The 16305-nt window shown below is 39.3% G+C and overlaps 1 protein-coding gene across 4 annotated transcripts in view; it reads right to left on the bottom strand.

The window, feature by feature from the left end:
• Positions 1 to 16305, bottom strand: part of NME7 (NME/NM23 family member 7) — a 260189-nt gene that overhangs the window by 184078 nt on the left and 59806 nt on the right. The window lies entirely within an intron of this gene.

Raw genomic sequence — 16305 nt, 5'->3', positions numbered from 1 at the left:
GCGCAGGCTCAGCAGCCATGGTTCACAGGCCCAGGCGCCCCGCGGCAAGTGGGATCTTCCCGGCTCGGGGCACGAACCCATGTCCCCTGCATCGGCAGACGGACTCTCAACCACTGCGCCACCAGGGAAGCCCTTTTTGCTGTCTTTTTAAATTACTTAATTTTTTAAATTCTTACTAATTATTTTTATTTTTCATAATTATTTCTTATTTTAATAACTTTTATTTTATTATTATTTTTCTTTCTTTCTTTCTGTTTTTCTCCCTTTTCTTCTGAGCCATGTGGCTGACAGAGTCTTAATGCTCCAGCCAGGTGTCAGGCCTGTGCCTCTGAGGTGGGAAAGCCGAGTTCAGGACATTGATCCACCAGAGACCTGCCGGCTCCACATAATATCAAATGGCAAAAGCTCTCCCAGAGACCTCCATCTCAATGCTAAGACCCAGCACCACGCAACGACCAGCAAGCTACAGGGCTGGATACCCTATGCCAAACAACTAGCAAGACAGGAACACAACAGAGAACACAACCCATTATCAGAGAGGCTGGCTAAAATCATAATAAGGTCACAGACACCTGAAAACACACCACCGGATGTGGTCCTGCCTACTAGAGAGACAAAATCCAGCCTCATACACCGGAACACAGGCACTAGTCCCCTCCACCAGGAAACCTACACAACCCACTAAACTAACCCTAGCCAATGGGGAAAGACACCAAAAACAACAAGAACTACAAACCTGCAGCCTGAGAAAAGGAGACCCCCAAACACAGTAAGATAAGCAAAATGAGAAGACACAGAAACACACAGCAGATGAAGGAGCAAAGTAAAAACCCAGCAGACCAAACAAATAGGAAATAGGCAGTCTACCAGAAAAAGAATTCAGACTAATGATAAAAAAAGATGATCCAAAACTTGGAAATAGAATGGGGAAAATACAATAAACGTTTAACAAGGACCTAGAAGAACTAAAGAACAAACAAACAATGATGAACAACACAATATATGAAATTAAAAATTCTGTAGAAGGAAGCAATAGCAGAATAACTGAGGCAGAAGCATGGATAAGTGACCTAGAAGATAAAATACGGGAAATAACTACCACAGAGAAGAATAAAGAAAAAAGAATGAAAAGAATTGAGCACAGTCTTAGAGACCTCTGGGACAACATTAAACATACCAACACTCGAATTATAGGAGGCCCAGAAGAAGAAGAGAAAAAGAAAGGGACTGGGAAAATATTTGAAGAGTCACAGTTGAAAACTTCCTTAATACGGGAAAGGAAATGGTTAATCAAGTTCAGGAAGCTCAGAGAGTCCCAACAGGATTAATTCAAGGATAAACACGCCAAGACACATATTAATCAAACTATCAAAAATTAAGTACAAAGAAAAAATATTAACAGCAGCAAGGGAAAAACAACAAATAACATACAAGGGAATCCCCATAAGGTTAACAGCTGATCTTTCAGCAGAAACTCTGCAAGCCAGAAGGGACTGGCAGGACATATTTAAAGTGATGAAATGGAAAAACCTACAACCAAGACTGCTCTACCCAGCAAGGATCTCATCCAGATTTGAAGGCGAAATAAAAACCTTTAGAGACAAGCAAAAGCTAAGAGAATTCAGCACCACCAAACCAGCTTTACAACAAATGCTAAAGGAACTTCCCTAGGCAGGAAACACAAGAGAAGGAAAAGACCTACAATAACAAACCCAAAACAATTAAGAAAATGGTAATAGGAATATACATATCAATAACTACCTTAAATGTAAATGGACTAAATGCTCCCAAAAGACAAAGACTGGCTGAATGGGTACAAAAACAAGACCCATATATATGTTGTCTACAAGAGACCCACTTCAGACCTAGGGACACATACAGACTGAAAGGGAGGGGATGGAAAAAGGTATTCCATGGAAATGGAAATCAAAAGAAAGCTGGAGTAGCAATTCTCATATCAGACAAAATACACTTTAAAATGAAGACTAAGACTATTACAAGAGAAAAAGAAGCAAACTACATAATGATCAAGGGATCAATCCAAGAAGAAGATATAACAATTGTAAATATTTATGCGCCCAACAGAGGAGCACCTCAATACGTAAGGCAAATGCTAACAGCCATAAAAGGGGAAATCGACAGTAACACAATCATACTAGGGGACTTTAACACCCCACTTTCACCAATGGACAGATCATCCAAAATGAAAATAAATATGGAAACACAAGCATTAAATGACACATTAAACAAGATGGACTTAATTGATACTGATAGGACATTCCATCCAAAAACAACAGAATACACTTTCTTCTCGAGTGCTCACGGAACATTATCCAGGATAGATCACATCTTGGGTCACAAATCAAGCCTTGGTAAATTTAAGAAAATTGAAATTGTATCAAGTATCTTTTCTGATCACAATGCTATGAGACTAGATATCAATTACAGGAAAACATCTGTAAAAAATACAAACACATGGAAGTTAAACAACACACTACTTAATAACCAAGAGATCACTGAAGAAATCAAAGAGGAAATCAAAAAATACCTAGAGGGCTTCCCTGGTGGTGCAGTGGTTGAGAGTCCACCTGCCGACGCAGGGGACACGGGTTCGTGCCCCGGTCCAGGAAGATCCCACATGCCTCAGAGTGGCTAGGCCTGTGAGCCATGGCTGCTGAGCCTGCGCTCCGCAACGGGAGAGGCCACAAAGGTGAGAGGCTCATGTACCACAAAAAAAAAAAAACAAAAAAAAAAACCTAGAAACAAATGACAATGAAAACACAATGACCCAAAACCTATGGGATGCAGCAAAAGCAGTTCTAAGACGGAAGTTTATAACAATATAATCCTACCTCAAGAAACAAGAAACATCTCAAATAAACAACCTCACTTTACACCTAAAGCAATTAGAGAAAGAACAAGAAAAACCCAAAGACAACAGAAGGAAAGAAATCATAAAGGTCACATCAGAAATAAATGAAAAAGAAATGAAGGAAACAATAGCAAAGATCAATAAAACTAAAAGCTTGTTCTTTGAGAAGATAAACAGAATTGATAAACCATTAGCCAGACTCATCAAGAAAAAAGGGAGAAGAAACAAATCAATAGAATTAGAAATGAAAAAGGAGAAGTAACAACTGACACTGCAGAAATACAAAGGATCATGAGAGATTACTACAAGCAATTCTATGCCAATAAAATGGAAAACCTGGAAGAAACAGAATTCTTAGAAAAGCACAACCTTCTGAGACTGACCCAGAAAGAAATAGAAAATATAAACAAAACAATCACAAGCACTGAAATTGAGACTGTGATTAAAAATCTTCCAACAAACTAAAGCCCAGGACCAGATGGCTTCACAGGCGAATTCTATCAAACATTTAGAGAAGAACTAAAACCTATCCTTCTCAAACTCTTGCAAAATATAGCACAGGGAGGAACACTCCCAAACTCATTCTACGAGGCCACCATCTCCCTGATACCAAAACCAGACAAAATGTCTCAAACAAAGAAAACTACAGGCCAATATCACTGATGAACATAGATGCAAAAATCCTCCCTAAAATACTAGCAAACAGAATCCAACAGCACATTAAAAGGATCATACACCATGATCAATTGGGGTTTATCCCAGGATGCAAGGGTTCTTCAGTATATGCAAATCAATCGATGTGATAAATCATACTAACAAATTGAAGGAGAAAAAAATATGATCATCTCAAGAGATGCAGATAAAGCTTCCAACAAAATTCAACACCCATTTATGATAAAAGCCCTCCAGAAAGGAGGCATAGAGGGAACCTACCTCAACATAATAAAGGCCATAGATAACAAACACACAGCCAACATTGTTCTCAATTGTGAAAAACTGAAAGCATTTCCACTAAGATCAGGAACAAGACAAGATTGCCCACTCTCACCACTATTATTCCACATAGTTTTGGAAGTTTTAGCCACAGCAATCAGAGAAGAAAAATAAGTAAAAGTAATCTAAATTGGAAAAGAAGAAGTAAAGCTGTCACTGTTTGCAAATGACATGATACTATACACAGAGAATCCTAAAGATGCCACCAGAAAACTGCTAGAGCTAATCAATGAATTTGGTAAAGTAGCAGGATACAAAATTAATGCACAGAAATGTCTTGAATTCCTATACACTAATGATGAAAAATCTAAAAATCTAGAAGAAAAATTAAGGAAACACTCCCATTTACCATTGCAACAAAAAGAATAAAATACCTAGGAATAAACCTACCTAAGGAGACAAAAGACCTTTATGCAGAAAACTATAAGACACTCATGAAAGAAATCAAAGATGATATCAACAGATGGAGAGATATACCAGGCTTGTGCAAGTTTCCTGATGGGAGGGACTGGTGGTGGGTAAAGCTGACTGTTTCTCTGGTGGGCAGAGCTCAGTAAAACTTTAAACCGCTTAACTGCTGATGGGTGGGGCTGGGTTCCCTCCCTGTTGGTTGTTCGGCCTGAGGCAACCCAACACTGGAGCCTACCTGGGCTCTTCGGTGGGGGTAATGGCAGACTCTGGGAGGACTCATGCCAAGGAGTACTTCTCAGAACTTCTGCTGCCAGTGTCCTTGTCCCCATGGTGAGCCACAGCACCCCCCCCCCGCCTCTGCAGGAGACCCTCCAACACTAGCAGGTAGGTCTGGTTCAGTCTCCCCTGGGGTCACTGCTCCTTCCCCTGGGTCCCGACGTGCTCACTACTCTGTGTGTGCCCTCCAAGAGTGGAGTCTCTGTTTCCCGCAGTCCTGTCAAAGTCCTGCCATCAAATCCCACTAACCTTCAAAGTCTGATTCTCTAGGAATTCCTCCTCCCATTGCCAGAGCCCCAGGTTGGGAAGCCTGACATGGGGCTCAGAATCTTCACTCCAGTGGGTGGACTTCTGTGGTATAAGTGTTCTCTAGTCTGTGAGTCACCCACGCAGCAGTTATTGGATTTGATTTTACTGTGATGGTGCCTCTCCTACTGTCTCACTGTGGCTTCTCCTTTGTCTTTGGATGTAGGGTATCTTTTTTGGTGAGTTCCAGTTCTCAATGATTGTCCAGCAGCCAGTTGTGATTCTGGTGTTCTCACAAGATGGAGTGAGAGCACGTCCTACTCCACCATCTTGGTTCAGGACCTGTTTTGGTTCTTTCACTTGAGTTTATTTTTTTAAGTTTCAATGAAAAACTTTGCTAGGATTTTGACTGGAATTGCACTGAACTTATAGATCAACTTGGAAAGAATTGACATCTTTATGATACTGAATCTTCCCATACATGAACATGTATATATGTTCATTTATTTCTTTTCTTACTGCCTAAAATAAAATTTATAGTTTTCTTGAAAAAGATCTCCCACATCTTTTGTTAGGTTCATCTTAGGTGTCATATAGTTTTTCACCATTAAATGGAAATCTTTTAACTCTGTATAAAATAGATAACTAATGAGAACCTAGTATAGCACAGGGAACTCTACTCAATGCTCTGTGGTGACCTAAGTGGGAAGGAAATCCAAAACATAGGGGATACATGTATACATATAGCTGATTCACTTTGCTTTACAGTAGAAACGAACACAACATTTTACAGCAACTATACTCCAATAAAAAGTAGAAAAAAAATGGGAATCTTTTAAAATTATATTTTCTAATTGGTTATTTCACATATATCAAGAATACTAATGATTTTTATATACTGATATATGCAGTATAACATATAGATTTGGGAAGCACCGTGAAAATGAAACAATAATATCAATATATAACATCTATTAAATACCATATTCCAGGCACTATGCCAAGCACTTAAATAATTTCACTTAATCCTTAGAAGAACACTATGATGTACTTACAACTATTACCTTATATTACAGACCAGGAGACTGAGAGCAATAATAGTAGTAGACAAGGGAACAAAGCCTGTACAACACCAACACTACCAAAGGATAGGTGAAGGGAAAAAATGCCAGTTAATAAGACATAGGGGCCGGAGGGGGAAGATGGCAGACGAGTAAGACGCGGAGATCCCCTTCCTCCCCACAGATACATCAGAAATACATCTACACGTGGAACAACTCCTACAACACACCTACTGAACGCTGGCAGAAGACCTCAGACCTCCCAAAAGACAAGAAACTCCCCATGTACCTGGGAAAGGCAAAAGAAAAAAGAATAAACAGAGACAAAAGAATAGGGATGGGACCTGCACCAGTGGGAGGGAGCCGAGAAGGAGGAAATGTGTCCACACACTAGAAGCCCCTTCCCGGGCGGAGACTGCGGGTGGCAGAGGGGGGGAGCTTCAGAGCCGCGGAGGAGAGCTCAGCAACAGGGGTGCAGAGGACAAAGCGGAGAGATTTCCGCACAAAGGATCAGTGCCGACCAGCACTCACCAGCCCGAGAGGCTTGTCTGCTCACCCGCCGGGGTGGGCGGGGCTGGGAGCTGAGGCTTGGCTTCCGTTGGAGCGCAGGAAGAGGACTGGTGGCGTGAACACAGCCTGAAGGGGTTACTGCACCACGGCTAGCCGGGAGGGAGTCCGGGAAAAAGTCTGCACCTGCGGAAGAGGCAAGAGACTTTTTCTTCCCTCTTTGTTTCCTGGTGCAGGAGGAGAGGGGATTAAAGGCGTTGCTTAAAGAAGCTCCAGAGACAGACGCGAGCCGTGGCTAACAGCACAGAACCCAGAGACGGGCATGAGACGCTAAGGCTGCTGCTGCCGCCACCAAGAAGCCTGTGTGCGAGCACAGGTCACTATCCACAACCCCCTTCCGGGGAGCCTGTACAGCCAGCCACTGCCAGGGTCCCGGGATCCAGGGACAACTTCCCCGGGAGAACGCACGTGGGGCCTCAGGCTGGTGCAACGTCATGCTGGCCTCTGCCACCGCAGGCTCGCCCCGCACTCCATACCCCTCCCTCCCCCGGGCCTGAGTGAATCAGAGCCCCCGAATCAGCGGCTCCTTTAACCCCGTCCTAAGCAGACGCCCTCCGGCGACCTACACGCAGAGGCAGGTCCAAATCCAAAGCTGAACCCGGGAGCTGTGCGAACAAAGAAGAGAAAAGGAAATCTCTCCCAGCAGCCTCAGAAGCAGCGGATTAAAGCTCCACAATCAACTTGATGTACCCTGCATCTGTGGAATACATGAATAGACAACGAATCATCCCAAATTGAGGAGGTGGACTTTGAGAGCAAGATTTATGATTTTTTCCCCTTTTCCTCTTTTTGTGAGGGTGTATGTGTATGCTTCTGTGTGAGATTTTGTCTGTATAGCTTTGCTTCCACCATTTGTCCTAGGGTTCAATCCGTGCGTATTTTTTTTTCTTACTTTTTAAAAAATTTTTTTTCTTAATAATTATTGTTTTATTTTAATAACTTTATTTTATTTTACCTTACGTTATTTTATTTTCCTTTATCCTCTTTCTTTCTTTCTTTCTTTCTACTTTTTCTCCCTTTTATTCTGAGCCGTGTGGATGACAGGCTCTTGGTGCTGCAGCCAGGAGTCAGTGCTGTGCCTCTGAGGTGGGAGAGCCAACTTCAGGACACTGGTCCACAAGAGACCTCCCAGCTCCATGTAATATCAAATGGTGAAAATGTCGCAGAGACCTCCATCTCAACACCAAAACCCAGCTTCACTCAACGACCAGCAAACTACAGGGCTGGACACCCTATGCCAAACAACTAGCAAGACAGGAACACAACCCCACCCATTAGCAGAGAGGCTGCCTAAAATCACAGTAAGCCCACAGACACCCCATAACACACCACCAGACGTGGACCTGCCCAGCAGAAAGACAAGATCCAGCCTCATCCACCAGAACACAGGCACTAGTCCCCTCCACCAGGAAGTCTACACAACCCACTGAACCAACCTTGGCCACTGGGGACAGACACCAAAAAAAACAGGAACTACGAACATGCAGCCTGCAAACAGGAGACCCCAAACACAGTAAGATAAGCAAAATGAGAAGACAGAAAAACACACAGCAGATGAAGGAGCAAGATAAAAACCAACCAGACCTAACAAATGAAGAGTAAATAGGCAGTCTACCTGAAAAAGAATTCAGAATAATGATAGTGAAGATGATCCAAAATCTTGGAAATAGAATAGACAAAATGCAAGAAACATTTAACAAGGAACTGAAACAACTGAAGATGAAACAAGCAACGATGAAGAAAACAATAAATGAAATTAAAAATACTCTAGAAGGGATCAATAGCAGAATAACTGAGGCAGAAGAACGCATAAGTAACCTGGAAGATAAAGTAGTGGAAATAACTACTGCAGAGCAGAATAAAGAAAAAAGAATGAAATGAATTGAGGACAGTCTCAGAGACCTCTGGGACAACATTAAATGCACCAACATTCGAATTATAGGGGTTCCAGAAGAAGAGAAAAAGAAAGGGACTGAGAAAATATTTGAAGAGATTATAGTTGAAAACTTCCCTAATATGGGAAAGGAAATAGTTAATCAAGTCCAGGAAGCACAGAGAGTCCCATACAGGATAACTCCAAGGAGAAACATGCCAGTACACATATTAATCAAACTATCAAAAATTAAATACAAAGAAAACATATTAAAAGCAGCAAGGGAAAAACAACAAATAACACACAAGGGAATTCCCATAAGGTTAACAGCTGATCTTTCAGCAGAAACTCTGCAAGCCAGAAGGGACTGGCAGGACATATTTAAAGTGATGAAGGAGAAAAACCTACAATCAAGATTACTCTACCCAGCAAGGATCTCATTCAGATTTGATGGAGAAATTAAAACCTTTAGAGACAAGCAAAAGCTGAGAGAGTTCAGCACCACCAAACCAGCTTTACAACAAATGCTAAAGAATCTTCTCTAGGCAAGAAACACAAGAGAAGGAAAAGATCTATAATAACAAACCCAAAACAATTAAAATGGGAATAGGAACATACATATCGATAATTACCTTAAATGTAAATGGATTAAATGTTCCCACCAAAAGACACAGACTGGCTGAATGGATACAAAAACAAGACCCATATATATGCTGTCTACATGAGACCCACTTCAGACCTAGAGACACATACAGACTGAAAGTGAGGGGATGGAAAAAGATATTCCATGCGAATGAAAACCAAAAGAAAGCTGGAGTAGCAATTCTCATATCAGACAAAATAGACTTTAAAACACAGACTATTAGAAGAGACAAAGAAGGACACTACATAATGATCAAGGGATCGATCCAAGAAGAAGATATAACAATTATAAATATTTATGCACCCAACATAGAAGCACCTCAATACATAAGGCAAATACTAACAGCCATAAAAGGGGAAATCAACAATAACACATTCATAGTAGGGGACTTTAACACCCCACTTTCGCCAATGGAAAGATCATCCAAAATGAAAATAAATAAGGAAACACAAGCTTTAAAAGATACATTAAACAAGATGGACTTAATTGATATTTATAGGACATTCCATCCAAAAACAACAGAATACACATTTTTCTCTAGTGCTCATGGAAAATTCTCCAGGATAGATCATATCTTGGGTCACAAATCAAGCCTAGGTAAATTTAATAAAATTGAAATTGTATCAAGTACCTTTTCCGACCAAAATGCTATGAGACTAGATATCAATTACAGGAAAACACCTGCAAAAAATACAAACACATGGAGGCTGAACAATACACTACTTAATAACTAAGTGATCACTGAAGAAATCAAAGAGGAAATCAAAAAATACCTAGAAACAAATGACAATGGAGACACGACAACCTAAAACCTATGGGATGCAGCAAAAGCAGTTCTAAGAGGGAAGTTTATAGCAATACAATCCTACCTTAAGAAACATTAAACATCTCAAATATATAACCTAACCTTGCACCTAAAGCAATTAGAGAAACAAGAACAAAAAAACCCCAAAGTCAGAAGAAGGAAAGAAATCACAAAGATCAGATCAGAAATAAATGAAAAAGAAATGAAGGAAATGATAGCAAAGATCAATAAAACTAAAAGCTGGTTCGTTGAGAAGATAAACAAAATTGATAAACCATTAGCCAGACCCATCAAGAAAAAAAGGGAGAAGACTCAAATCAATAGAATTAGAAATGAAAAAGGAGAAGTAACAACTGACACTGCAGAAATACAAAAGATCATGAGCGATTACTACAAGCAAATCTATGCCAATAAACTGGACAACCTGGAAGAAATGGACAACTTCTTAGAAATGCACAACGTGCCAAGACTGAATCAGGAAGGAACAGAAAATATGAACAGACCAATCACAAGCACTGAAATTGAAACTGTGATTAAAAATCTTCCAACAAACAAAAGCCCAGGACCAGATGGCTTCACAGGCGAACTCTTTCAAACATTTAGAGAAGAGCTAACACCTAACCTTCTCAAACTCTTCCAAAATATAGCAGAGGGAGGAACACTCCAAAACTCATTCTACGAGGCCACCATCACCCTGATACAAAAACAGACAAGGATGTCACAAAGAAAGAAAACTACAGGCCAGTATCACTGATGAACATAGATGCAAAAATCCTCAACAAAATACTAGCAAAAATAATCCAATAGCACATTAAAAGGATCATACACCATGATCAATTGGGGTTTATTCCAGGAATGCAAGGATTCTTCAATATACACAAATCAATCAATGTGATACACCATATTAACAAATTGAAGGGGAAAAACCATATGGTCATCTCAGTAGATGCAGAGAAAGCTTTTGACAAAATTCAACACCCATTTATGATAAAAACCCTCCAGAAAGTAGGCATAGAGGGAACTTTCCTCAACATAATAAAGGCCATATATGACAAGCCCACAGCCAACATCGTTCTCAATGGTGAAAAACTGAAAGCATTTTCACTAAGATCAGGAACAAGACAAGGTTTCCCACTCTCACCACTCTTATTCAACATAGTTTTGGAAGTTTTAGCCACAGCAATCAGAGGAGAAAAGGAAATAAAAGGAATCCAAATCGGAAAAGAAGAAGTAAAGCTGTCACTGTTTGCAGATGACATGATACTATACATAGAGAATCCTAAAGATGCTACCAGAAAACTACTAGAGCTAATCAATGAATTTGGTAAAGTAGCAGGATACAAAATTAATGCACAGAAATCTCTGGCATTCCTATACACCAATGATGAAAAATCTGAAAGTGAAATCAAGAAAACACTCCCATTTACCATTGCAACAAAAAGAATAAAATATCTAGGAATAAACCTACATAAGGAGACAAAAGACCTGTATGCAGAAAATTATAAGACACTGATGAAAGAAATTAAAGATGATACAAATAGATGGAGAGATATACCATGTTTTTGCATTGGAAGAATCAACATTGTGAAAATGACTATACTACCCAAAGCAATCTACAGATTCAATGCAATCCCTATCAGACTACCACTGGCATTTTTCACAGATCTAGAACAAAGAATTTCACAATTTGTATGGAAACACAAAAGACCCCGGATAGCCAAAGCAATCTTGAGAACGAAAAACGGAGCTGGAGGAATCAGGCTCCCTGACTTCAGACTATACTACAAAGCTACAGTAATCAAGACAGTATGGTACTGGCATAAAAACAGAAAGATAGATCAATGGAACAGGATAGAAAGCCCAGAGATAAACCCACGCACATATGGTCACCTTATCTTTGATAAAGGAGGCAGGAATGTACAGTGGAGAAAGGACAGCCTCTTCAATAAGTGGTGCTGGGAAAACAGGACAGGTACATGTAAAAGTATGAGATTAGATCACTCCCTAACACCATACACAAAAATAAGCTCAAAATGGATTAAAGTTCTAAATGTAAGGCCAGAAACTATCAAACTCTTAGAGGAAAACATAGGCAGAACACTCTATGACATAAATCACAGCAAGATCCTTTTTGACCCACCTCCTAGAGAAATGGAAATAAAAACAAAAATAAACAAATGGGACCTAATGAAACTTCAAAGCTTTTGCACAGCAAAGGAAACCATAAACAAGACCAAAAGACAACCCTCAGAATGGGAGAAAATATTTGCAAATGAAGCAACTGACAAAGGATTAATCTCCAAAATTTACAAGCACCTCATGCAGCTCAATATCAAAAAAACAAACAACCCAATCCAAAAATGGGCAGAAGACCTAAATAGACATTTCTCCAAAGAAGATATACAGACTGCCAACAAACACATGAAAGAATGTTCAACATCATTAATCATTAGAGAAATGCAGATCAAAACTACAATGAGATATCAACTCACACCAGTCAGAATAGCCATCGTCAAAAAATCTAGAAACAATAAATGCTGGAGAGGTTGTGGAGAAAAGGGAACACTCTTGCACGGCTGGTGGGAATGTGCATTGGTACAGCCACTATGGAGAACGGTATGGAGGTTCCTTAAAAAACTGCAAATAGAACTACCATATGACCCAGCAATCCCCCTACTGGGCATATACCCTGAGAAAACCAAAATTCAAAAAGAGTCATGTACCAAAATGTTCATTGCAGCTCTATTTACAATAGCCCGGAGATGGAAACAACCTAAGTGCCCATCATCGGATGAATGGATAAAGAAGATGTGGCACATATATACAATGGAATATTACTCAGCCATAAAAAGAAACGAAATTGAGCTATTTGTAATGAGGTGGATGGACCTAGAGTCTGTCATACAGAGTGAAGTAAGTCAGAAAGCGAAAGACAAATACCATATGCTAACACATATATATGGAATTTAAGAAAAAAAAATGTCATGAAGAACCTAGGGGTAAGACAGCAATAAAGACACAGAACTACTAGAGAATGGACTTGAGGATATGGGGAGGGGGAAGGCTAAGTTGTGACAAAGTGAGAGAGTGGCATGGACCTATATACACTACCAAACGTAAAATAGATAGCTAGTGGGAAGCAGCAGCATAGCACAGGCAGATCAGCTCAGTGCTTTGTGACCACCTGGGGGGGGGATAGGGAGGGTGGGAGGGAGGGAGATGCAAGAGGGAAGAGATATGGGAATATATGTATATGTATAACTGATTCACTTTGTTATAAAGCAGAAACTAATACACCATTGTAAAGCAATTATATTCCAATAAAGATGTAAAATAAAAATAATAAAAATTAAAAAATAAAAAAATAAGACATAGGTTGTGATCTGCTAAATATAAAACAAAAAAGGATAGTGAGATATCACAGAATTAAAATATTGTGGAATATTTCAAAAAGGAGAAAGTGTGCTAACCTGTTAAATGTTGCAGTAAAGCACAGTAGATACAGGAAAATAAGAAATGATAATTTTTTCTTGGATTTTTTAATTAAGAGGACATAGGTTATCTTAGCCAAAATGATTTCAGCGGAATGAAAGGATGAAGCCAAATTGTAATGACTGCTCTCAATGTAGTCAAAGGCAACTGCAAACAGTGAGTATAGTCTAGGCTTTGGTGAAATCTGGGAAAGAAGGAAAAAAAGATCACACAGTAACTAATAGGAATTCAAGGTCAAAAAGAGGTGATTTGGGACTGCTTGTATAGTGTTTTTCAATCTTTTGTCAATATCTATGGTCCTTGCTTCCTCATGTATGCTACATGTTCCAGCTGCAGTATTTCTCCTTGATAGCTGGTCAGCTAACATAACGTCCACAATACTCACTCTTCCCAAGACAAACATCAAGAATATGTATAACCTAACGGGTTCATACAAATAATGGGGTATTTCTGAGATGAACGTCAGAAATAGCTGAGAAAATTTAAGTGCACAAAATAGAAACAAATATGCTTAAGACACTTCTTTGAAGGAAGGATTATGGTAGCTAAAGTTGTAGAAGGTTCTCCACTACAAAAAAAACGGAGGGAAAGGTCATTCTGCAAACTGTATCTGCAGGTAGGAATTTTTCTACCAAGCTTAGCACATGCATTACGTATGTGCATGCATCAAAACACACAAATATATATACTTAAGATGAGTCTAGCTTTACCATGTTAATGTATAAAACTTCCCTTGCATTTCTAAACCCACTTATTTTCAGCATCAACGTATTATTGAAATAAATGTACAACCTATATCACTATCCGATAAAGATACGGTATAGCTGGACTTAGAGTCAAGGTTCATGTTATGGTAAAAGGCAAAGAACATCTGTAAGGTAAAGCATCTCAAGAAAAATACCAAAGTGATATGCTGACACTTTTCCCATTTTATTTATATTATATCAAAAGTTTTTCTTAAAAAAAAAAGACTTTGAAAAAATATTTTTTACTAACAGGAAGTAGCTAGGGAGCTTAATGACCAATTTATTGGATGAATGAATTCTCCTGATAAGTATTTACTGAGCATTTATTATGTAGCAGGCAGATTCTAATAATCAAAACAAAACAGAAAAAAAAACCCTGCCCTCATGGAACTCCTTGGTGGAATCGTCTAATGTATAAATACATACAGAGCCTAAGTTATCTAAAATCTGACGGGTACATTTGTGCTCAAATTTATTAAGTGAACTGGTGAAAATCAAGAACAGAGAAAGGGATGGGGTGAGATGCTCATGGGGGAAATAGGAGGAACGTATCAATGACTTTTCAGTTCAGCCCCCAATAATTTCCTTCATTAATTATTTATGTCATCATTTTTATAATATCTTACAATATCTGATTGGCATTTAACAATTGAAAATAATACTACATTTATAGTAAATGTCTACAAATAAGATCAAAGGTCAGGGACTATAATCACTCTTGCATATACCTTTGACAACCACAACCCTCCTATCATACTTGCTTCACAAAACCACAGCCATGGCTAAAGCAACCCTTCACCTACTCTGCACCTACACTCATGCAACTGAACATGGCTGGAGAACATCCACACTCATAGTTCATGACCATTACAGTTCATGAACTGTAATTCTCATCTTAAAAAAAAATTTGACCCTGCTTTTCCTCATAGCTACCACCTCATTTCTCTGCTCACCTCTGCAGCAAAAACTGCCCCAAAAGAGTTGTCTAGATTCACTGTCTAGAATTCCTGTCCTCCAATTTTCTTTTAAATCCACTCCAAGCAGGGCTTTGCCTCCAACTCTGCATCAACATTGATCTTACCAAGTTTACCAATGACCTCTGCATTGCAAAATCTAATTTTCAATTCCCAGTCCCCTTCTTACTTGATACATCTGCTTAATTTGACACTACTGATCATTCTCTCCTCATAGAATATTTTCTTCACTTGGCTCCAGGACACAACTATCTCTGAATTTTTTCCTTCTACCTCACTAAAGGCTCCTCCTTGACCTCCTTTGCTTCTTTCTCCTCTTTAACCCTTTACCAGGGCATAAAGGTTCCAACTCTGTTCTCTTTCCTTCTCTAGCTACACTCTCCTTGGTAATCTCAACCAGTTTCACGCAGTTTCCAGACTTCTCCCCCAAACTCACATATTCAGTTTTTTCTTCAATCTCTCTACTTGGATAACTAACATACATGTTAAGTTTGCAGTGTCCAAAGTGTAACCTCTTATTTTCCATCCATACTGACTCTAGCCATAGCCTTCCTTATTTCAGTTTATTTCAATAAACCAAAGTTTATTTCAATGTTATCCTTTCAGTTGGTCAGTCCAAGAACTTTGGAGTAATCCTAGACATCTCTCTTTTTCTCATACTCTACATTCAATCTGGAAGGAAATTTTGATCATTTGACCTTCAACCACTAAACTATATTTTTAAATACATCTAAGCACTGCACTCATTGCTACTACCCTGGTCCAAGCCATCACCTCTCTGAATTATTTGCAACACCCTCTTAACTGGGCTCCTGTTGCTACTCTTGCCCTCTACAGTCTATTCTCAATGCAGCACCCAGAGCAATCTTTTTTAAATGGCAAGTCAAGCTTGTCAGTCCTCTGTTCAAATCCCTGCAACAGCTCTCCACTTTCCTCAGAGAAGACGACAAAAGTCTTGTGCTATCGTGGTCTTCAAACCATGTGATATCTCCCTGATTACTTGTGACCTCATCAGCTCATTCTTTGCTGTTAACTAAATAAGCCAGGCAGCAATATGCTATTCTAAAATTAGCAAGACGGTCAGAATACCTGAGACAGAGTGACTAAGGGAGAGACTGGTTGTAGATGATGTTATAGAAGTTGATAGGGACCAGATCAGGTAGAGCTTTGCATGCTATGATACTTAGATTTTATAAGAGACAAAAGTTCACTAGAGTTTAATAGCTGAATTGTTAATCTGATTTATTTTTAAAAGATCACTTGGACATAGTTAATTTTACTTGGGAAAGGTAAATTTTTCATAAATTGAGTGTAAGAGAAGAAGGTAAAGAAGAATTAGGAAGCTT

This window comes from Globicephala melas, chromosome 1 (genome assembly GCF_963455315.2).
Source record: "Globicephala melas chromosome 1, mGloMel1.2, whole genome shotgun sequence".
In the NCBI taxonomy this organism is placed as follows: Eukaryota; Metazoa; Chordata; class Mammalia; order Artiodactyla; family Delphinidae; genus Globicephala; species Globicephala melas.
The sequence above is the reverse complement of the archived record's forward strand: the minus strand, read 5'-3'. Positions and strand labels throughout refer to the sequence as shown.